Below are 23221 nucleotides of genomic sequence, written 5' to 3' on the forward strand. Positions count from 1 at the left end.
ATTATTATAGCGTTGCCTGCTGCGTGTGGGGGGTCATGAGGGGGTGGCATGATGGGGCTGTGTATGGTGGGGGGGGGGGTTATGAGGGGGGGTGGCATGATGGGGCTGTGTATGGGAGGGGGTTATGAGGGGGGTGGCATGATGGGGCTGTGTATGGGAGGGGGTTATGAGGGGGGGTGGCATGATGGGGGCTGTGTATGGGAGGGGGTTATGAGGGGGTGGCATGATGGGGCTGTGTATGGGGGGGGGTGTTATGAGGGGGGTGGCATGTTGTTTACTGTGACCTGCTGTGAGAGATCTCATTATATGTTGACCTGGTACGGGTGCTGTGGCGCCGGGTTGAGCTTCCCGGTCAATAATGCGATTTGCTTGGTTTTGGTCGTGCAGTTTCCGGAGAGTTTCAGGGATGTGTAGCTGTATAGCCGCCGGTATGGGGGCATGTAGGGTGGAACGCCCTCACTTGTTGTTGTGTTAGATTTAGCTACTCAGAACGGAATGTCCATGTAGCACGGGCTATGGTGAGCCCGTAATTGTCTTCGGTTATTAGCGATAACGTTGTTACTGTGCTATTTGGGTCAAAGTTTTAAATGGAGGTGGGGTTTCCTCCTTTTTCCCTGTTTCTTTTTCGCTTCTGTTTTAGTCTTGTTTTAATAACATTATCTTGGTGGCGGATGTAGGTGCAGAATGTTCACTAGTGTGTCCCATTCCTCAACAGCTTTTCTAATCATTGTAGTGGCTGTGGAATGTGGATGTAATGCAGCGGCTGTCGTTGGATTAATGTATAGTTTGATGCGCAGGGCTTCAGTTGCTTCACATTCCAGTAAGTAGTGCAATAGTGGCGCCTCTGCTTCTGTTCCACAGATATGATACTCTTTAACTATTGGGTTCATTACCTCCCAGCAGCACTTGTAACCAAGTCTGAGTCTGTGTATGGCTACTGCAATGTCTCTGGATATCTTTTTATCAGGCTTGAAAGAGTAGTACCCAGCGGCTTGTTCGTACCATATCGCAGTGGATCTTCCTTCCGCTACTTTGGCTCTGTGGCGACTTTTGATAGTTGAGAATATTTTCTTCTTGATTTGCTCCTTAATATGTGAGAAACTTGGAGGTATTTGAACCTGTACAACAGGTAGAGCAGTGGCAGTTTTTGCTAGTGAGTCTGCCTTTTCATTACCATCTATGCCAATGTGACTTGGTATCCAATTTAGGGTGATTGACAGCCCTAGATTATGGGCTTCTTTTCCTGTATGTTGGATTTCTGTGAGGAGTTGTATATTATCTGTGTTGAATGGATAACAATGCCTGGAGCGAAGATTTAGAGTCGGTATGAATGATGATATCATGTAAATTTTCAATTGTATAGTTATTGCCTCCTTCAGGGCATATAATTCTGTCTGCAATGTTGAGCTCCCACTATTCATGCTCCAGTAAGCTTCATGGTTGCTAGTGTAATATAAAATGTAAAAGTTTTATATCATGGACCTCACTGGTATTGTCTCCTGTCATATGTTTAGGGTGATGTGTAGGGTGATGTGTGGGGGAGAGAGAGAGAGAGAGAGAGAGAGACAGAGACAGAGAGAGAGAGAGAGAGAGAGAGAGAGAGAGAGAGAGAGAGAGAGAGAGAGAGACAGAGAGAGAGAGAGAGACAGAGACAGAGAGAGAGAGAGAGAGAGAGAGAGAGAGAGAGAGAGAGACAGAGAGAGAGAGAGAGAGAGAGAGAGAGAGAGAGAGAGAGAGAGAGAGAGAGAGACAGAGAGATACAATAGAGAGAAGCGGTACGACAGTTTGGGCGAGACAGCACTAGAGACGGCAGAGGAGTGCGTCAGGTTAACAGAGTACCGCGTGTGGGATGTGTAGCGGAAGGTGTGTGTGTGCGTGCATGTGTACTTTGCGTGTGTGTGTGCGTCCTCAACACTACACCCGGCCCATTCACCCTCCTGACAGCTCTGACAAGCCCTTGTCTCAGACCCTAGTGCGTCCCGCAAGGGTATTTGAAGTGTAAACAGTGCTTGGAGGAGAAAGATGATTCGCGGTGTCGCAAACTTCTTATACACATTTGTGCGCGAAATGTAAAATAGATTTATTTGAAACATAAACAAATAAGGTCATAAAATGCGTAGTTGGGTTGTTAAAGGTAAGGAGGATTGGTATTGTGTTAGTACAATGGTAGGGGATTGGTGTATGGGTCCAGGTGGCTTGATTGGTCCCAATCCCTGTCTTCAGTCAAGGTGTGTGTGTGTGTGTGTGTGTGTGTGTGTGTGTGTGTGTGTGTGTGTGTGTGTGTGTGTGTGTGTACTCACCTATATGTGCTTGCAGGATCGAGCATTGACTCTTGGATCCCGTGTGTGTGTGTGTGTGTGTGTGTGTGTGTGTGTGTGTGTGTGTGTGTTGTGGTCGTGTGTGTGTGAAGGGGTGTACCCTTTTTTGAGGACTAGTTTTTATATATAATTCTGACCTTGTGTACTATCTATGGACGGTACACCTGGACTCGTGAAGTAACAGTTCACGGAATAAGTGTGTGTGTGTGTGTGTATGTACTCAAATATTTGTGCTTGCAGAGGTTGAGCTCTGGTTCTTTGGTCCCGCCTCTCAACCGTCAGTCAACTGGTGTACAGGTTCCTGAGCCTACTGGGCTCTGTCATATCTATATTTGAAACTGTGTATGGAGTCAGCCTCCACCACATCACTGCCTAATGCATTCCATCCGTTAACTACTCTGACACTGAAAAAGTTCTTTCTAACGTCTCTGTGGCTCATGTGGGTACTCAGTTTCCACCTGTGTCCCCTTGTGTGTGTGTGTGTGTGTGTGTGTGTGTGTGTGTGTGTGTGTGTGTGTGTGTGTGTGTGTGTGTGTGTGTGTGTGTGTGCGATTTTATTTGCTACTCCATAAAAAAAAACTAACGTTTTAGCCTAACCAGAAACATATAAACCCAAACAACGAACCCAACGTATATATATATACATATATATATATATATATATATATATATATATATATATATATATATATATATATATATATATATATATATATATCCCGTACGCGCCGTATATATATGACGCAATCGGATATATATAAATATATACGGCGCAGTCACATCTTTCCTAGAAAGGAGCGATGATATAAGATCTAGGAATAACATGACTAGGTTACGTAACATCGTGAGAACGTTTGGACATATTTACCGCCCTAAAAACAACCAATTAAAATACTGAACGTTCACAGAATCAATGAAAACAAACTAGAAATATCAATGCTAGATTAGGCTGTTTGTTTACAAAACTCAAGAGTTTCGGAGAGTACAATTATTGAGTCGATTAGAATAACCTAGAGTTATCTTTTCGAATGTTTTCATTTAAAAATGGTGTTTTTTGGTGCTATTTTTTTGAAGTAGAATGAGGATAATAGTTTTTTGTGTAATTGTGATACTGAGTATAACCATTGGGTGTCTTATTTTATAATATTTATGTTTCTTTATCATGTGGGATAAAGGTAATACGATAATGATTGATTTAGTTCGGTCTTAATACGATAATGATTGATTTAGTTCGGTCTTAATACGATAATGATTGATTTAGTTCGGTTTTGCATAGAATCTTTGAATCTTTAGGAACTTCATTGTAATTTTTATTTAATCCTTATGGTCAAATGTTGAATATTATCAAATCTTGTGTGATTATTCCGTAAATTGATTTTGGTGTTTTCATGTTTTTTTTAATAATTAGTGTCATTTTTGTCTCTTACGAGCAAGATAATGAATTCCATAACAATTCAATATGTGCTAGGAGAAAATCTTCAAGGTGTTGGTTATGTTCAGATTGGGAGATAGATAAAGGTAGACCACACATGTGACCTACAGAAGGGAAGGTGTACTAAATTTAACATGAAATATATATTTAGGCTATTTAGCATAAGTATATATTTTAGTTTACTTATGCTAGGCTATTTAGGATAAGATTATATCTTTAGGCTACTTATGCTAGGCTATTTAGCATAAGTATATATATATATATATATATATATATATATATATATATATATATATATATTTATATATATATATATATATATATATATATATATATATATATATATATATATATATAGGGTACTATAAATCATTGGAGGTGTTCTAATTATTGAGGATAAAGTGAGTAACGGAGAGCGCTTTACCTGTTATCTTGAGGTTATCTTGAGATGATTTCGGGGCTTAGTATCTCCGCGGCCCGGTCCTCGACTAAGCCTCCTTTTTGTTACACACCCCCAGGAAGTAGCCCGTAGCAGCTGTCTAACTCCCAGGTACCTATTTACTGCTAGCTAACAGGGGGCATCAGGGGTGAAAGAAACTTTTTGCCCATTTGTCTCCGCCTTCACCGGGGATCGAACCCGGAACCTCAGGACTACGAATACGAAACCCTGGCTACTCAGCTGTCAGGCGCCCCTGACAGCTGTAGCGATAATGGTTTCCTATTTTCAGGGGACAGGAAGCCTCAACTGAAGCTTTATCACTGTTCAAATTGAGCCAACGACTGTGACCTCCTATTTCTAACGTTCTGTGACCTACAGAAGCTGCCTAACTCCTTGGTACCTGTTGACTGCTGGGTGAACAGACGTACCAGGTGTGAAGAAACGTGCCCAGATGTCTTGCCTTGCCTGGGGAATCGAACTCAGGGTGTGTGAGTGTGTGTGTGGAAGTTTTAAATGTAGATACAAGAAATAATGTAGTGAGTAATAATTGTACCTAATAATTGATAGGACAAGGGACTCTAAGAATCACTCACACTCACGCGTCTGAATCGATGTACTCATTCGTGGTGAGTATACTCACGCTCTTGAGACACAGGTGTGGACACAGATACGACACACCTGTTAGCGTCACCATCCGGGCGTGAGGGATAGAGGTGTAGCCAGCCCGTGTCCACACCCGTTGTGTTATAGATTCAGCTACTCGGAACAAGTTCCAAGTAGCACGGGCTATGGTGAGCCCGTAACTTACCTGGCACAGGAGCGGGGCAAGTAGCACGGGCTATGGTGAGCCCGTAGTGAACTTACCTGGCACAGGAGCGGGGCAAGTAGCACGGGCTATGGTGAGCCCGTAGTGGACTTACCTGGAACAGGAGCGGGGCAAGTAGCACGGGGCTATGGTGAGCCCGTAGTGAACTTACCTGGCACAGGAGCGGGGCAAGTAGCACGGGCTATGGTGAGCCCGTAGTGAACTTACCTGGCACAGGAGCGGAGTCTGTGTGTCCACACCCATCCCTGGCTCTATTTATGGGGTTATTTTGCGCCTCTATTGTGTTGGTTCTCTTATATTTATGGTGTTATACCAGCTGAGGATATTGTGTGTGTTCGTTCCCTTATAGTCACGCTTGGTGCTCAGAAGAGTGTTGGGAATGTGTCCTGATGCTCAGTATGAGAGATTACTCTCGTATTTTGATTTGTAATTATGAGGCATCTTTTGCAAACATAGATGCATATGCAGGCGAGGAGTCACAATAACGTGGCTGAAGTATGTTGACCAATCCACACACTAGAAGGTGAAGGGACGACGATGTTTCGGTCCGTCCTGGACCATTCTCAAGTCGATTCACTTGAGAATGGTCCAGGACGGACCGAAACGTCGTCGTCGTCCCTTCTTTTTCCAGTGTGTGGATTGGTCAACATAGATGCATACGCCTTATGCTTGTTGTATATATATGTATACGTCCAACTAGTGTAGGGGTACCTTGTTGCGTGTTATCAGGTCAAGGGTTTCGATAACATCAGTGTAGTTAAGGCTCAGGGCAAGACTGCGTTAAGAGCATCAGATGATGTTTCGTAGGTCCGAGAGATTCGCATCAGTAAAACGGTTGGTGGAGAAGACTTACTGAAGCATCTTATTGCTCACGTTACTGGCTTGGCTAACGTCTTGTGGGTTCGTGACAAGGTTACACATCTACTTGGGGACCTATGGCGTTTTTGGTTTGTTAATTCCGTTACTCTAGAGTCCCAACAGTCTGTTTACAGTCTGTATTATATTATCTGTATGGCCCGTTAGACTGTCCAGGTTTCAACGGATATTGCCACTGATTTGTTTAAAATATATGTACTGTTGGATACTTTATGTACTTTTTTGTACTTTTGCTTCAAGACAACATGTGTGCTGATAATTCCCCTTCCTCCCTTTCCCCCCCTCTCCTCTCTCACTATCCGCCCCCTTGTCCTCCCTCTCTCTTCCCCACCCGCCATCCGGGGTGCAGATAATGTCATATCAACACTACTCCTCAGCTTTGTTTTTGTTTGAGGGGAATTGAGGCTACGTTGGTAGCAGTGGTGGAGATGAGCGTGGTGATTGGGCAGAGGCTGGGCCAGGGATGACCTTCAACGGGTCCCATAAGGTGCTAAACACCAACATTAGTGCCAGTACCTAACCTAACCTAACCTAACCTAATCTAACCTTCCCTAACCTAACCTAACCTAACCTAATCTAACCTTCCCTAACCTAACCTAACCTAACCTAACCTAATCTAACCTTCCCTAACCTAACCTAACCTAACCTAACCTAACCTAACCTTCCCTAACCTAACCTAACCTAACCTAACCTAACCTTCCCTAACCTAACCTAACCTAACCTAACCTAACCTAACCTTCCCTAACCTAACCTAACCATAATCTACAACATGTATAAGGATTCTATATGCTTTTGTGGGCGCGTCTGGGGTCATCCTGGATGTAAGTTCGAACCCTCATCACGGCCCTTGTGGATTTATTCTTTTGTGGGCCTTTTTTTTGGTTAACTATATTATACCAATTAAGTTTTTCATGATAGTTGTAAGACTTTGCCTTTATAAGAGCAGTAGTCTTGCTGTCTATATGGTGGAGTTTTTTTTTCAGTGGTATGGATAAGTGGATAAGTTTGCAGTTTTAAGATAGTATGCGTTAGTAATATTATTATATAGTGGTACTCACCTAGTTGTGCTTGCGGGGGTTTAGCTCTGGTTCTTTGGTCCCGCCTCTCAACCGTCAGTCAACTGGTGTACAGATTCCTGAGCCTACTGGGCTCCATCATATCTACATTTGAAACTGTGTATGGAGTCAGCCTCCACCACATCACTTCCTAATGCATTCCATTTACTAACTACTCTGACACTGAAAAAGTTCTTTCTAACGTCCCTGTGGCTCATTTGGGTACTCAGTCTCCAATTGTGTCCCCTTGTTGGCGTACCACCCGTGTTAAACAGTTTATCTTTATCTACCCTATCAATTCCTCTGAGAATTTTGTAGGTAGTGATCATGTCTCCCCAGCCTTATCTCAGTAGTGAGACAGTTTGGGTGTTGAAGGGAGAGTGGTACTCACCGTGATGTACACAAGGAGACACTCGTTATACCGAGTGTGTGGTCTTAACAAGGCCAGGCCTTCCGGTCCCCAGTCAAGGTCATTAGATATGGTGTCCTGCAGGTACACGTTGTCTTATAAGTCTGTCTGTCTCTCTCTCTCTCTCTCTGTCTCTCTCTCTCTCTCTCTCTCTCTCTCTGTCTCTCTCTCTCTCTGTCTCTCTCTCTCTCTCTCTCTCTCTCTCTCTCTCTCTCTCTCTCTCCCTCTCTCTCTCTCTCTCTCTCTCTCTCTCTCTCTCTCTCTCTCTCTCTCTCTCTCTCTCTCTCTCTCTCTCTCTCTCTCTCTCTCTCTCAGCTCCTAGCTTCCTCAGCCACCGCCCGTGTGGGTATTGTCTTACTGTCAAACATTGAACAAATGTGATTGGGCCACAGCCATTTTTAACACCTGAATGATTACCTATAACGTCTCGGATGGTTTAGAGATTGAGGTAACGCCATTTTAAACCACCAGGGAAGGCTGCTAGATTTAGTTATCCATGAATGCCAGTTTGAGAATCAGTGAGTGCCAAGGTAAAGATCTTGTGCTTAGAGAATAAGGCTCTGTGGGTTGTCTACTGACATCCCACAGAGCCCCGGGGGGCTCTGAGACACTTGACTCGTGTCTCATTGTTTCTTAGCCACAATGTGGGTGTTTACGGTGTTATCTTGGATGAGATACGTTGACCGGATGTTGGGGAAGCTGAGGCGTTGGTGTATAGATACGAAATGTCTCATCGAAAGCATCATATGAGGGAGATGGAGGTTGGGAGAGAGAGAATAAGATGAGGAGTGAGGATGAAGAAGTAGTAGGGAAGGATGAAGAAGTGGGGCGGACGCGCTAATGGAAGCTGAGAGAGAGAGAGAGAGAGAGAGAGAGAGAGAGAGAGAGAGAGAGAGAGAGAGAGAGAGAGAGAGAGAGAGAGAGAGAGAGAGAGAGAGAGAGAGAGGTGGGGGAGAGTGGGGTTCCCTCTCTCTCTCTCTCAGAGACCCACAAGTGGCTACGTCAAGATAATGTCACCTTCAGGGGTTAAAGGTCAATGTTCATCTCGGATTTCCACATTGACACTTTGCGGCTTTTATGAAAGTTATATCTATTTTTTACTTCCGACTTTTGTGTTACGGGAGAAGTATATAGAGAGAAATATTACGGGAGTAGTATCAGGAAAGAAGTATATTACCAGAGAAGTATTACTATAAAAGTTAAACATGAGAAGTATTACAAGGGGAGTATAAGGAGAGAAGTATAACAAGAGAATTACAACAAGGGAATTACAAGGAGGGGTGCTGGGGTCCGGTACAAGGAGTAGGGGGTGCTGGGGTCCGGTACAAGGAGTAGGGGGTGCTGGGGTCCGGTACAAGGAGTAGGGGGTGCTGGGGTCCGGTACAAGGAGTAGGGGGTGCTGGGGTCCGGTACAAGGAGTAGGGGGTGCTGGGGTCCGGTACAAGGAGTAGGGGGTGCTGGGGTCCGGTATTCGTTTGCCTTGTTCGGGTTGAATGTAGACACAGTAGTCGCTTCTGTATATATTTATTGAGTGAGGCAAACAGGTGTATAACTGGCCAGCCGAGGTCCACCTACTCTGGGTCTGTGAGGATAACTGCGGCTGCTGGGAGCATCGCTGATGCTCCTCTGTCTGGCATGACGTCAGAGGCCTACTTGCCTGTGATTGGTTACATTTCAACTGACAGAATTTGAGTATAACACCGCTCGGACACGCTACCAAGTCGACGTCCCTTGTCGACAAGCTCTGGCTAGCTATATAGTTACAATGATACTGAAAGGACCTCGGTGGCATACAATAATGGCTTACATGTGAAATTTGCATAATAAAACATTGAAAGAAGATCAGGTGTGCGTAATACAAACAACTCGGCATATATGCACCAAAAAAAAAATTCATCATAATAGGTGAAAATCATGGTAACAATGCTTTGATTAAATCAGAGTATTAAGAACATGTGTATGTCTACTGATCAGATATGAACAATACAACCCAAGGTATTGCCTAAACAAAATTATTAACATGTGTCAATGGCATGTGCTTGAAAACCATACAAAATTAAACAATTATTACATTAATAGAACAAAGTTCTGACCTAACAACCACAATTGAATTTCAAGATAGATAATTTTTTTTTTTTTCTCTTTTTTTTTTTTTTTTTCGAAATATACAATATATTTACAAGACCAATGTACAATATATATAATGTGCAATATATTTACAAGCATATACAAGACCTGGATCAAGAAGACTAACATCTGCGTGATAGCAGTCAGGATTCACTGGCCACAATGTGGTTGCTAGAACAATAATAACTCTTATGACAAGCACTGTAAAAATACAAATGGTAGTAGACTTGACAATGGCATCTAATTCATAACAAAATAAAGTTGAGAAAAACTATACATTATATATAATGGTAATAATAAGACACATGTGGTAGAAATACTGCAATTGAGTTTTTTTTTTTTTTTTTTTTTTCAAAACAAACAGAATAACTACAGAGTGCAATCAATTATAAATTCTGCGGATATCTACACCTAGCTCATCCAGAGCACTATACAACTCTGGCTCTGACTGAAGGTCCGGAACAGGTGAAACTTCATGCGACAAACTATCATCTTGAGAGATATCCTCGTTAACATCTAGCCAATGGACATGTGGTGAGTGCACGGTTGAAACGAGAGGTCTAGATCTAAGATTATAATTGCTAGTATGGGGTTGCTGAACATCAAGTGGTCTGTCAACCACAGAAGGTGGTGTCCGAGTAGGAGTATCTGTCTGGGTAAGTTCATTGTCATCTTCCTCATCAGTCTCGTCAACAGTCATTTTAGCTAACTTCATGTGGTCTAAATGTTCATTTATATACTCTCCTGTTAACAAGTTCTTAAGTCTGTATTTGTTACCTTTAATAAGCTCGATTACCTTATATGGACCCAAAAATTTCTTAGTTAACTTGTACATAGGACCAGACCTGTGTTGGTTAAGTATCATTACTACAGATCCAATAGTTATTTTATTGGGTTTAGCTCGTGCATTCCTTGCTAGAGTGAACTCGGCTGTTGCTTTGGACAGTTGTTCTCGTATTTTCTTGAATACTAATTGCATTTGTCTACGCTTCACTTGAACAAAATCATCTACGTTATATAAGGGAGTAGGAGGTACGTTAATCAATTCATTAGGGAGGATCTTATCTGTACCATAAAGAATAGCGTGAGGTGTGTCACCAGTAGAAACATTAATTGAAGAATTTATAGCACACTGAATTAAGGGTATAAAATCATCCCAATTGTTGTTATCAAAATTCAACGTGACTCTCAAGGCATCTAACACTTTCCTGTTAGTACGTTCAGCTAGTCCATTACTTGCCGGATGATAAGGCATGATGCTACATTTTTTGATGTTATATAAATCACACAAGCTAGTTAGAATACTATTACTGAATTCTGGACCATTATCTGAAAGGATTACTTTAGGCATACTATATCTACAAATTATTTGGTCATGGAATGCGCTGGCTATGGTTTCTGCTGTTTTGTTCGGGATAGGAACTAGTTCGCAAAACCGTGAAAAATTATCGACCATTACAAGCAAATGTTTGTTCCCTTTCTCTGTTTCCGCAAAATTTGTCAATAAATCCATCGATATTCGTTCCCAAGGAGCTTTAGTTGCTGGGTACACCTGAATTGGATTAGGTCCTGAAACATGTCCCTTGTGCTGTAAACAAGTTAAACATCTGTCAACATAATGAGCAATCTCCTTAGCCATTTTTGGCCAAAAATATTTCAATCGACCTTGTTGGAGTGTACGATCCTTTCCTGGATGTGCACTTGCAGGAGCATCATGGATAATTTTTAACACAGTTGGTACCAAGACAGCTGGAACAACTAACTGACAACATTTCCTCGGGGCTGTCCCTAGCTTCACTACTCTACACAGTAAATTGTCCAACATAACTAGTTCTTTCAATGGTACTGGCGGTTTATGAATCGGGCGAGTGTCTTGCTTAGTCAAAAATTTAATGACAGGTGCCCATATGGGGTCTTGTCTTTGTTCCGTTTCTACTACTGTAGCATCTAATGCTGGGTAATTTAACTGAATCGCAGCTACGTGTCGAGAAAACGCATCGGCTACAACATTTTGCTTTCCTGGAATATATCCAAATGTGGGATTGAATTCTTGAATTGTGAGCAAATATCTAGCAAACTTTCCAACTGGATTCTTATTTTTGAACAAGGGAATTAATGGTTGGTGATCTGTAAGAACATGAACTGGGTAATTATAAATTGTATCCTTGAAATGTTTAAGTGCCCAAACAACTGCCAAGGCTTCTCGTTCTGTTGCACTATAATTTTTCTCTTCTTTGGATAATGTGCGGCTAGCATAAGCTATTGCGTGATCTCTGTGACCTTCTGTTTGAAGTAATGCAGCACCTAGACCTATGTCACTAGCATCTGTAACCAACGTAAAAGGTTTAGAAAAATCTGGATACCTAAGGACAGGTGACGAAATCAAGGCTGCTTTGAGTTTTTTGAATGACTGATCCTGGGCCTCTCCCCAAACAAAGGGTTCATCTTTTCTTTGCAACTTGTAAAGCGGAGCGGCTATAATAGAGAATCCAGCAATAAATGAACGATAAAATCCTACAAGACCTGTGAACTGTCTTACGGCTTCTGCGGTACGAGGTGTTGGAAAATCACGGGCAGCAATAATTTTTGATTCATTCAATGTAATACCTGAAGGTGTAACTGTATGACCTAGGAAATTAATCTTTTGCTTTAAAAATGAACATTTTGCAAGCTTTATTTTTAAATTAGCTTCAGCGAGCTTTGCAAGTACTTTTTCAAGGTTCTGGAAATGAGTCTGAACATCTTGCGACATGATTATGAGATCATCAAGGTAAACTAGAAGCGTACTTCCTATCAATCTACGAAATAGATTTGTCATGAGCCGTGAAAAGGTTATTGGACTACTACGCAAACCAAACGGCATTCTTTTGAAATGAAAATGACCATTGGGAGTACTAAAAGCTGTCAATTGTTTACTTTCCTCATCAAGGGGGATTTGCCAGAATCCCTGCAACAAATCTAACGTTGAGAATACTTTGTTTCGACCAATACTTTGCAACAAATCATTTAGAACTGGAAGTGGGAAACGATCAGGTATTGTTACTCTGTTAAGCTTGCGATAATCGATTACAGGTCTCCAAGTCACATCTCGCTTTGGTACAAGAATCAATGGAGCGTTCCATGGCGAATTACTCGATTCAATTACATCACTCTGTAACATTTCTTCTACAAGTCTATCTGCTTCTGCTCTCTGAGAATGGGGAAGACGGTAAGCTGGTACATAAATAGGCGTAGTTCCTTGTTCAAGGGGAATTTTATGTGTAATAAGAGGAGTGAGACCTAATTTTTCTCCTGGTAGAGCAACAACAGCTCTATTCTTGTTCAAAATTTTCAAAAGCTGAGCCACAGAGTCAGGAAAATCAGTAGGACTGAGGTGTTGCGCTTGCACCTCTGGCTGAGATCCCTGTTCTCCTGGTGTGAGTGTACAAACAGTATGATCCATGGAGACATCATCCACAACTCGCACCGGTAACGAGTAATGGGCAAAATCTACAACATGGGTACCAGACTGGAGATGGATATCGGCATTACTTGTGTTCGCTATAAAAAGTGAGACAGTACCATCCTGCACTGTGTGCCAGGAGGGTTCAACAAATGTACCATTCACTTTACATGTTTCACTTTCCGCAATCACATCCGACAACTCAGGCACTCCCTGAACCTTAACTCTTATTCTGGTGAGAGAATGAGGGTGTAACACAGTGTCAGTAGCCATGGAACCACTGACTTCAGAGATGGAAGCTGCCAGGCGAGCGAGACAACGAGAATCCGTTAGGGCGTCCCCTTCCAGAAAGTCCCGATACTCATTCTCCTTAACAACTGTACAACTACTATGCTTCAATCGAGTGCCTGTTTTCTCGGGTATGCTACCACGACAATGATCTGACAAACCTACGCTAGCAAGGCGGGTGTCAACAAAATTAACGTAATCTGATTGAAGGTTGAACTCGTGGCCCTGTCGATACATGCTACACAAGGGTATGACGTGGTCTTTGATACTTATGTTCCAACGATGGGGAAACAATGCAATATTTTCATCAATCATGGTGTACAGACCTAAGAGAATGTCTCCAGGAAAATGAATAATGTCAACAACTAAACATGTTATAGACAATGTGACATCATTGAACTTGAGTGGGAGGTCAATTTCACCCTGAACTTTTACTTTATTTCCTGAAATACCACTTAGAAAAGGTATGTGTGACTGTTTTAAAATAGTAGGGTGCATACTTTCAATGTCTCTAAGAGCTGAGGGCTTGACAATATTAATTTTTGCACCTGAGTCAAGAAAAACTTTTAAAACTCTACCATGTACAATGGCTGATACAAGGGGACCATCACTTGAGACTGGACAAGTTACTATTTTTGACTTATGTTGTCTGGGATATCTGCGTCTTGTTTGTGTCAAATTTACTGTGGATCCGTCAACATCTACAACTGGTCTAGAGTCAGTGTCCTCCTCTGTCAAGTGTCCAAATCTATTTTGGGTAGCTACTGAATACACAGGGAGGGCACTAGGATTGGCTAGCTTGAATTGGTTAGCGGATGGCCTTGGGGGTTTCCCGACGACATGGAGTGAACATTGTGAGCTCCAGCATTCTGTGACTGAGCATTATAATTTGAAATTGCATTATAGCTGGGCTGGGAGTTGTAATTACGAGAGTTCTGATAATGTCTTGGACGCTGTGAGCCTCGCCAAGACTGACCATGGGAGTTACGAGGTGGAGATGTCCTTTGCCTAGCTCTACAATCCGCAGTGTGGTGACCAACTTGTTTATGGTACGTGCAATATGGAAGCCTAGAATGATTAGATTGATGAGGGGGCCGAGAGAATTGTCTAGGAGGTGATGATCTAGGGGCGGACCAACAGTCCCTTGCAAGGTGGTTACTCTTACCACAATGCCAACATGAGGGAGTGGATGGTTGTGGACTATGGCGTTTCGGCATTTTATGAGGCGGCGAATTTGACTGGGGGCTACGAGCATGGGTACGCTTCTGCGACCAAGAGTTTTGAGAATTTGTGGGAGGATGCTGAGAACTTGTAACTACATTTACAGCATCAGAGGGTGGCAACAGTTGAGCACTTCGGGGAGCTAGTTTATCGGCGGCATTGTTAATAGCCTCAAACACTTCACCAATTTCATGTTTAACACCAAAATTTTGTTGCTCAACGATTGGTTTTGTATGCTCAGGGGCAAAATGCATTAAAGTACCAAATGCTATCATTTTGGCCATAGCCTCAGGGGACAGATTATTGTCTTTATCTAACCAAGTCGAATTATTCATAGCAGAAACTAAGGCATACAGATACTGATCGAGACGGCTAGTAAACGCATTAAACGATTCACCAGGCTGCATGGTGGCATTGGCAATTTTCTTGACTAACCTATATGGGTCAAGGTCTCCTTTATTAACAAAGCGACGGCGAAAGAAATCCTTAAATTCAGGCCAAGACTGGAGGCTAACAATGGCTTTCTCATCAACAACAAAACGTGCATCACCTTTGGTTGTGTCCACGGCTGACCGTGCAATTGCTAAGTATTCGGCATCAGTAGGCTTAGAAAAACGTGCAACTGTTTTCGCTTCAACCTTACTAAACCATGATTCTAATAAACGCGATTCCCCAGCAAAAAGAGGAATAGCCATTTCCTGAGCTGATCTCTGGCCATTGGGACAAGCAACTGTTCCCATTGATTCTGAAGGGGTTTCAACAGTGGTAGGCATTGTCACAGCCGTGGAAGTAATATTTGAACGCAGATTATAATTAAGTGCACCTGGCATCAGAAATAGTATACACAAAAATAAACACAAAAAAATATCAACTTGGCTAAAGTAAAAATGGCAGAAATAAAATTATTAAATTGGGCTAGGCAAGAAAATAATCAAGAACAAGCAATTGTAAACTAAATTTAGCAATCTTTCATTAAAAAAATGACTGGAATTAGATGTATGTAAATTAATTAAACCAGACTAAGCACAGCAATTTAGAATAAAAACTGGGAAATGCAATTGCAAAATTTCATTAAAAAGATTCAACACAACAAGTGGCAATGCAAGAAATATGGATGTAGCACATAAACTGGACACAGGAATGTATATAACTCCTATGGTAAAAGTTTAAATTAAAATGCTTAAAGGATAAATTTCAAGTTAGGTCTGGAGAAATATAAAAAAAAATTCTATGTTCTATTGTCTATGGAAATCTCAAAAACAAATTTCTTTTATGCAAAATAAACTGCTAGAACAATTATTTCTTACTTCTCTCACCTTTGAATTCAGTAATGACACTAGTAACAATTAATGAATAATGGAATCATATGCAGGGAATATTGAAATGTCTCAGAGAAACTGTGGGCCTCTGGAGTACTAAACCGGCTCCAATATTTAACAAGTCACTGAATGGTTAATTCACAGGATATTATGGGAATTATTACATAAGTCACTTTTTAACACTTGGCACGTTGTTCTCAACTAGCAATTACTTATCTCAGGGTTGTAATTTATGAGGATCACCAGTAGCCAAAGTAGGAGAAGCGTCGTGAAGATCTGAAGAGGCCCATGTGAGGCGTGTTTACAAACTGGATGCGACGGCAGCGCTCCTGGCGGCGGTGGCGCGAGACTCAGGGACCCCACACTGTTCACGCTAGAAGCACGAAGATAAATTCTGACGACGACAATATTGCGACGATGGAATAACCAGTTGATACTTGCGACGATGGCTGACGACGATTGCAGTAGCTTGCACCCTCACGAAGCTTGATACTGTCAGCTTGGGTGGCGGTGGTGGTGGTGGTGGGTGTAATAGGTGGTTCCCACGTGGTGGCGCGAGGTTCAAAAATGGCTGGCGCGGGAAGCTTCCTTCCTCCTCACTGATGAGTGAGCGTTCTCACAGGAAAATATTGACCCTTACTTCTAAAACGTTAGCCTGGAGTAGTGGTTGATGGCAGGACCCCGGTCTGGCACAATATTTGATGCGTGGGTGGCAGGATGGCGGCTTATGGCGGTGGCGGTGGCGGCTGGAACACGAGGCGATGCTGGGTACTTGAACTTTTCTTTCCAGAAAAAAATTTCTGGATCCCACTGCTGCTACCAGTATTCGTTTGCCTTGTTCGGGTTGAATGTAGACACAGTAGTCGCTTCTGTATATATTTATTGAGTGAGGCAAACAGGTGTATAACTGGCCAGCCGAGGTCCACCTACTCTGGGTCTGTGAGGATAACTGCGGCTGCTGGGAGCATCGCTGATGCTCCTCTGTCTGGCATGACGTCAGAGGCCTACTTGCCTGTGATTGGTTACATTTCAACTGACAGAATTTGAGTATAACACCGGTACAAGGAGTAGGGGGTGCTGGGGTCCGGTACAAGGAGTAGGGGGTGCTGGGGTCCGGTACAAGGAGTAGGGGGTGCTGGGGTCCGGTACAAGGAGTAGGGGGTGCTGGGGTCCGGTACAAGGAGTAGGGGGTGCTGGGGTCCGGTACAAGGAGTAGGGGGTGCTGGGGTCCGGTACAAGGAGTAGGGGGTGCTGGGGTCCGGTACAAGGAGTAGGGGGTGCTGGGGTCCGGTACAAGGAGTAGGGGGTGCTGGGGTCCGGTACAAGGAGTAGGGGGTGCTGGGGTCCGGTACAAGGAGTAGGGGGTGCTGGGGTCCGGTACAAGGAGTAGGGGGTGCTGGGGTCCGGTACAAGGAGTAGGGGGTGCTGGGGTCCGGTACAAGGAGTAGGGGGTGCTGGGGTCCGGTACAAGGAGTAGGGGGTGCTGGGGTCCGGTACAAGGAGTAGGGGGTGCTGGGGTCCGGTACAAGGAGTAGGGGGTGCTGGGGTCCGGTACAAGGAGTAGGGGGTGCTGGGGTCCGGTACAAGGAGTAGGGGGTGCTGGGGTCCGGTACAAGGAGTAGGGGGTGCTGGGGTCCGGTACAAGGAGTAGGGGGTGCTGGGGTCTGGTACAAGGAGGGAGGGGTGCTGTGGTCCGGTACAAGGAGTAGGGGGTGCTGGGGTCCGGTACAAGGAGGGGGTGGTGGTGTTGGGGTCCGGTACAGCGGGGGGGAAGGGGGGGGGGGAGTGGAGGTATCATCAGGTACCACAAGTGATCCACACTGTCAGGTACATGCTGGGACCTCATGGCGGATGACGGAGGCGGAAAGGTGATATTAGACTGATGTCACGTCCGCCTTAGGGAGAAGGGGTTAGGAATGTTGGGGGGAGGAGGAAAGGGAGAGCCCCCTTGTCTCATCAACACCCCCCCCCCCACTCATCCCTATCTGTCTCATCCCCTCCCCCCCCCCCCCTCTCTCTCTCTCTCACCTCTACATGTTTGATTAGATCCCCACTACCCCCCCCCCCTCTAAGTCTTCACACGTATAAACAAGGGTCCAATAGCCTCGGGAACCTGTCGTGAGGCGGGACCCAAGAACAGCAGCTCATTCTCCCCCACAACCATACCCTTGACACAGTGGACCCGGGCTTCGTTCTCTATCAAAAATCTCCATTAAATCCCCGTGTTGCGTCGGCCGGAAATTGGGTCGAGTTAATTGCGACGATTCAAGTCGACAAGGGAAAATTCGCTGTCGTTAATTGCTTGATTTTATTTTTATTTTTATTTTTTTAAATCTTCATCGCGATGAATAACGTGAAGCTTGAAGCCTTGAGGGGGAGGGATCAACCAGGTTGTGATTCATACCTCAGGCTGCGAGTAGCTGCATCCAACAGCCTGGTTGGTCAGACTATCAACCAGGAGACCGTGGGGATTACTTTGCACCCCGCGGCCCGGTCTTCGACCAGGCCTCCTGGTTGCTGGACTGGTCGACCAGGCTGTTGGACGCGGCTGCTCGCAGCCTGACGTATGAGTCACAGCCTGCTTGATCAGGTATCCTTTGGAGGTGTTTATCAAGTTCTCTCTTGAACACTGTGAGGGGTCGGCCAGTTATGTCCCTTATGTGTAGTGGAGGCGTGTTGAACAGTGTCGGGCCTCTGATGTTGATAGTTCTCTCTTGAACACTGTGAGGGGTCGGCCAGTTATGCCCCTTATGTGTAGTGGAAGCGTGTTGAACAGTCTCGGGCCTCTGATGTTGATAGTTCTCTCTTGAACACTGTGAGGGGTCGGCCAGTTATGCCCCTTATGTGTAGTGGAAGCGTGTTGAACAGTCTCGGGCCTCTGATGTTGATAGTTCTCTCTTGAACACTGTGAGGGGTCGGCCAGTTATGCCCCTTATGTGTAGTGGAAGCGTGTTGAACAGTCTCGGGCCTCTGATGTTGATAGTTCTCTCTTGAACACTGTGAGAGGTCGGCCAGTTATGTCCCTTATGTGTAGTGGAAGCGTGTTGAACAGTCTCGGGCCTCTGATGTTGATAGTTCTCTCTTGAACACTGTGAGAGGTCGGCCAGTTATGTCCCTTATGTGTAGTGGAAGCGTGTTGAACAGTCTCGGGCCTCTGATGTTGATAGTTCTCTCTTGAACACTGTGAGAGGTCGGCCAGTTATGTCCCTTATGTGTAGTGGAAGCGTGTTGAACAGTCTCGGGCCTCTGATGTTGATAGTTCTCTCTTGAACACTGTGAGGGGTCGGCCAGTTATGTCCCTTATGTGTAGTGGAAGAGTGTTGAACAGTCTCGGGCCTCTGATGTTGATAGTTCTCTCTTGGACACTGTGAGGGGTCGGCCAGTTATGTCCCTTATGTGTAGTGGAAGCGTGTTGAACAGTCTCGGGCCTCTGATGTTGATAGAGTTCTCTCTCAGAGTACCTGTTGCACCTCTGCTTTTGAATGGGAGTATTCTGCACATCCTGCCATGCCTTCTGGTCTCATGTGATGTTATTTCTGTGTGCAGGTTTGGGACCAGGCCCTCTACTATTTTCCACGTGTAAATTATTATGTATCTCTCCCGCCTGTGCTCAAGAGAATACAGATTTAGGCTCTTTAGTCGGTCCCAGTAGTTTAGATGTTTTACTGAGTGGATTCTAGCAGTAAAGGATCTCTGCACGCTCTCCAGATCAGCAATTTCTCCAGCTTTGAAAGGGGCTGTCATTGTGCAGCAGTACTCCACTCTAGAGAGCACTAGCGTCTTGAGGAAGTATCATCATTGGTATAGCATCTCTAGTTTGAATGGTTCCTAGCAGTAAATAGGTACCTGGGAGTTAGACAGCTGCCACGGGCTGCTTCCCTATGTAATTGTATTTTTTACATAATAATTATTAATGTACTTATTCATTAATTTGTGAACCTTTTTTAGTTTTCCTCGCCAGAACATTAAAATAATTGAATCATAAATGTTGTAGCATGTTGGGCCCCCAAAAAATATAGAGACATTTTTTTGCTTTTATGAATAAATGGGTTCATTAGTTTCTGAATTATTTCGTTCCTGAATTGATTTGCGTTAACGAGAAAACATGTATTGGTTGGTTCTCTGTTGCAATGTTGCGTTTCCGGTTGCTGGTGGCCTTTGTGAGTGGTGTGGAGGTGGGGAATTATGGGTGAATTGTGTGGTTTTGTTGCGAGGCTTGAGGCGGGGTTGTTAAGTGAGTCAGATTGTACCAGCTGCACGCAAACGCACATGCACACACACGCACGCACCACCTGACGTGCACAACGTACACATGCACCCACTTACACACACACTTACATATATGTACACATACATCCACTCACATATACACACACACATTCGCAGCCTCTTGCTTATGCACACACACACACACACACACACACACACACACACACACACACACACACACACACACACACACACACACACACACACACACACACACACTCACTCATGCACACAAAAGAGATCCTATACATATTCTGCAGGCTTGAGCAGACAAGTGGCCAATAGAGTTTAACCCCGACAATTGTAATATAACAAGGTTAAGGAGTTCATTAAGTGGGAGTTGAAATTTCTGAAAGTTTAGAGATAATTTACAATATAATTACAAGTGATAAAACAGCCCAGCTATGAGAACAGATAAAAATAACCTAGCGCCAATTTATTAGGGAAGAACCAGAGGGAATATGATCACGACATGTAAGATACCGAGGAGGGAATAGATAGAGTGGTTATAGAGCTAGTTCTTCCCAGGCTAGACCATAGAGTAAAGGGAAAGTTTGGAAACAAGTTTCCAATTTTATGTTTATATAAAGGGATATAGTAGTGTGGGATTCCAGCTGGTTGAGCGTCTTGTGTTATGGGGGCTTCCGCGTGTCCTCGATATTTGCTTGTGGATTAATGGCTTCCCTTTTTGGGAGGGGGGTCAAAGATATTTTTCAGAGGTGAAGGGATTCCGGTCTAAATCCTTCGATAGCGGCCTGATTTACAAGGCCCTGATTTAAAAGTTGCATATTTACATTCCTCGATTTATTCGTCTGCGATTTACATGGCCCAAATTTAGTGGCTCCAGAATAGCATCTCAGATTTACGCAATTCGCATTTACACTTTCAGATTTACACGCTCCAATTTACATGTTTTGAGTTTGCAGTTGTTGAGTTACTCAATTAATATTTACATTCGTTGATTTGGCGGTTTTGGTAGAATGACGCTCTCTGGTGGCTGGAGTTTACCTGGAGTTTACCTGAAGATGGTTTTTGGAGTTCGTCTACTCTCCCCTAGCCTCAACCTGAGGCTACACGGGTGCCACTTGCATCTCCACGAAGGTTCTACTAAACTATCCCTGTACCTTGTTTCTTAGAAGTTGTGTTCCAGCGTTCTGGGATGCTCTCGGACGTAGGTTCGAATCCTCGTCACGGCCCTTGTGGATTTGTTTGTGTTCTAGACCCCTTGCCTTCCCTCCCTCTGGTTGTAGAAGACTTCCTTCCTCCCTCCTCAAGAACTTTGGTCCAGACCTACCTTTTCTTAGCAGTCTCGTATTATATTAATACAAGAAAGTTGATTTTTTCAGTTTGCTTTCAGTTTAGGCTGACCCCAAACAGCTGTTGACCCCAATCAACGTGGACATGAAAGGGGGTCACCTTATTATGTTGTGGGGTCACAACAATTGTTATAGACACGAGGTCATACTCTAAGAAGGTAATTAGAGATCATATTTGGCACGCATAGCACCGCTAAAACATCTAAAATTATTGGAACCGTCTCAAAGCTCTCAGAATGTACTCTTTGGAAAGGAGACGAGGAGGGTATCAAATAATATATACTTGGAAGATACTGGAGGGCCAGGTCCCAAATTTGCACAGTAGAATAACAACATACAGGAACGAAAGGTACGGAAGGAAATGCAGAATAGAACCGGGGTTAGAGTAGAGGTGCCATAGGCACGATCAGAGAACACTGAACATCAGAGGTCCACAGCTGTTCAACACCCTCCCAGCGAGCATTAGAAATATTGCTGGAACAAAGGTGGATGTATTCAAGAGGCAGTTAGATAAATTCTTGCTAAAAGAGCCGGACCAACTAGGCTGTAGTGGATATGTGAGGACCGCTCCAAGCAACAGCCTGTTGGACCAAGTTATCACATGATACCATTTCCATGTTATTTTGATTATTATTTATCTTATCTTTCCTCCAAAATTTTACATTTGATAAAAAACAAATCCTGAATTTGTCGGAAAATGTACTTCTTTTGTTATTAGAAGGGGTACCACCTCTGGTGCAAGTGTAGGGACCCATAGCCTCGGAGAAGAAAGTAAAGAGTACTCAGAGAAGACCTTGTGGATCCTCACTGAACACTTTGATATTTCTTTTTTTATTCGTATATTCCTATTCCAATATTCCCAACACCTCAATATTTCAACGGAAGCTTTGCATTGATTTTACACTGAGAGGCAGAGTCGAACCCGCCAAACACACACCGAAACTACGACGTTGGTACAACGTTGGAACAAGTTTTAACACCTCCTAACCAGTTATAACAACCAATATAGCAAGTTGTAACAACGTTCTAATACGTCATAAACACATTAAGCCAAGATGTAACAACTTTATTACAAGTTGTAACAAGCGGAAAATAGAGACAGTTTCGGTTTGTGTTTCCAGGGAACCTAGCTTCAGGCTGGGCTCTGGGAGTAGAAGAACTCTGGAAACCTTCTTCAGGTATGTTCCAGGCTTCCCCCCACCCCGCCCCACAACACCCACTGCTATAACCTGCTCCTCCTCCATCTCAGACACATATAAGTCGTCGTAAGAGTGGAGGCAAATGCTCTATACTAATCCCCTCCTCTACATAAATCTAGAAAGTTTCAGCCCAGATGTAATCCTCTCCAGATTACTTGGGGGTGATTAACGGTAGTATGTTGTTGGGGGGTTCTTTAGTAAACGGCCGTTGTTGGGGGGGTTCTCTAGTAGGAACGGCCGTTGTTGGGGGGGTTCTCTAGCAGGAACGGTCGTGGTTGGGGGGTTCTCTAGTAGGAACGGCCGTTGTTGGGGGGGTTCTCTATTAGGAACGGCCGTTGTTGGGGGGGGGGTGTCTTCAAGTAGCCCCCCACAATGTGAGGGGGTCGACCAGGGGGCTGGCGCCCCCCACAATGTGAGGGGGTGGACCAGAGGGCTGGCGCCCCCCACAATGTGAGGGGGTGGACCAGAGGGCTGGCGCCCCCCACAATGTGAGGGGGTGGACCAGAGGGCTGGCGCCCCCCACAATGTGAGGGGGTGGACCAGGGGGCTGGCGCCCCCCACACCCCCTACCATTAACCTCACCATGACCTAAAAACAAATCCAAAATATTTGTTCAGGGGAAGAATGTGTCGTAGGGGAAAAAAAGAATAGTGAAGATATATTAGTGTGGATTAGTCGTCTCTTG

The 23221-nt window shown here is 44.2% G+C and overlaps 1 protein-coding gene across 5 annotated transcripts in view; it reads left to right on the top strand.

Moving 5' to 3' along the window:
* Nucleotides 1–23221, top strand: part of LOC123771068 (FERM domain-containing protein 4B) — a 224006-nt gene that overhangs the window by 7209 nt on the left and 193576 nt on the right. The window contains exon 1 of one of the 5 annotated variants that reach the window (XM_069309583.1): nucleotides 1815–2134. The exons of the other annotated variants lie outside the window; for them this stretch is intronic. The gene's annotated coding sequence lies outside the window, so the exon portion shown is untranslated. Of the gene's footprint in view, nucleotides 1–1814; nucleotides 2135–23221 lie in introns of those variants that run through there. 5 annotated transcript variants of the gene reach the window in all.

The sequence above is a fragment of the Procambarus clarkii genome, chromosome 65, assembly GCF_040958095.1.
Source record: "Procambarus clarkii isolate CNS0578487 chromosome 65, FALCON_Pclarkii_2.0, whole genome shotgun sequence".
NCBI classification, from domain to species: Eukaryota; Metazoa; Arthropoda; class Malacostraca; order Decapoda; family Cambaridae; genus Procambarus; species Procambarus clarkii.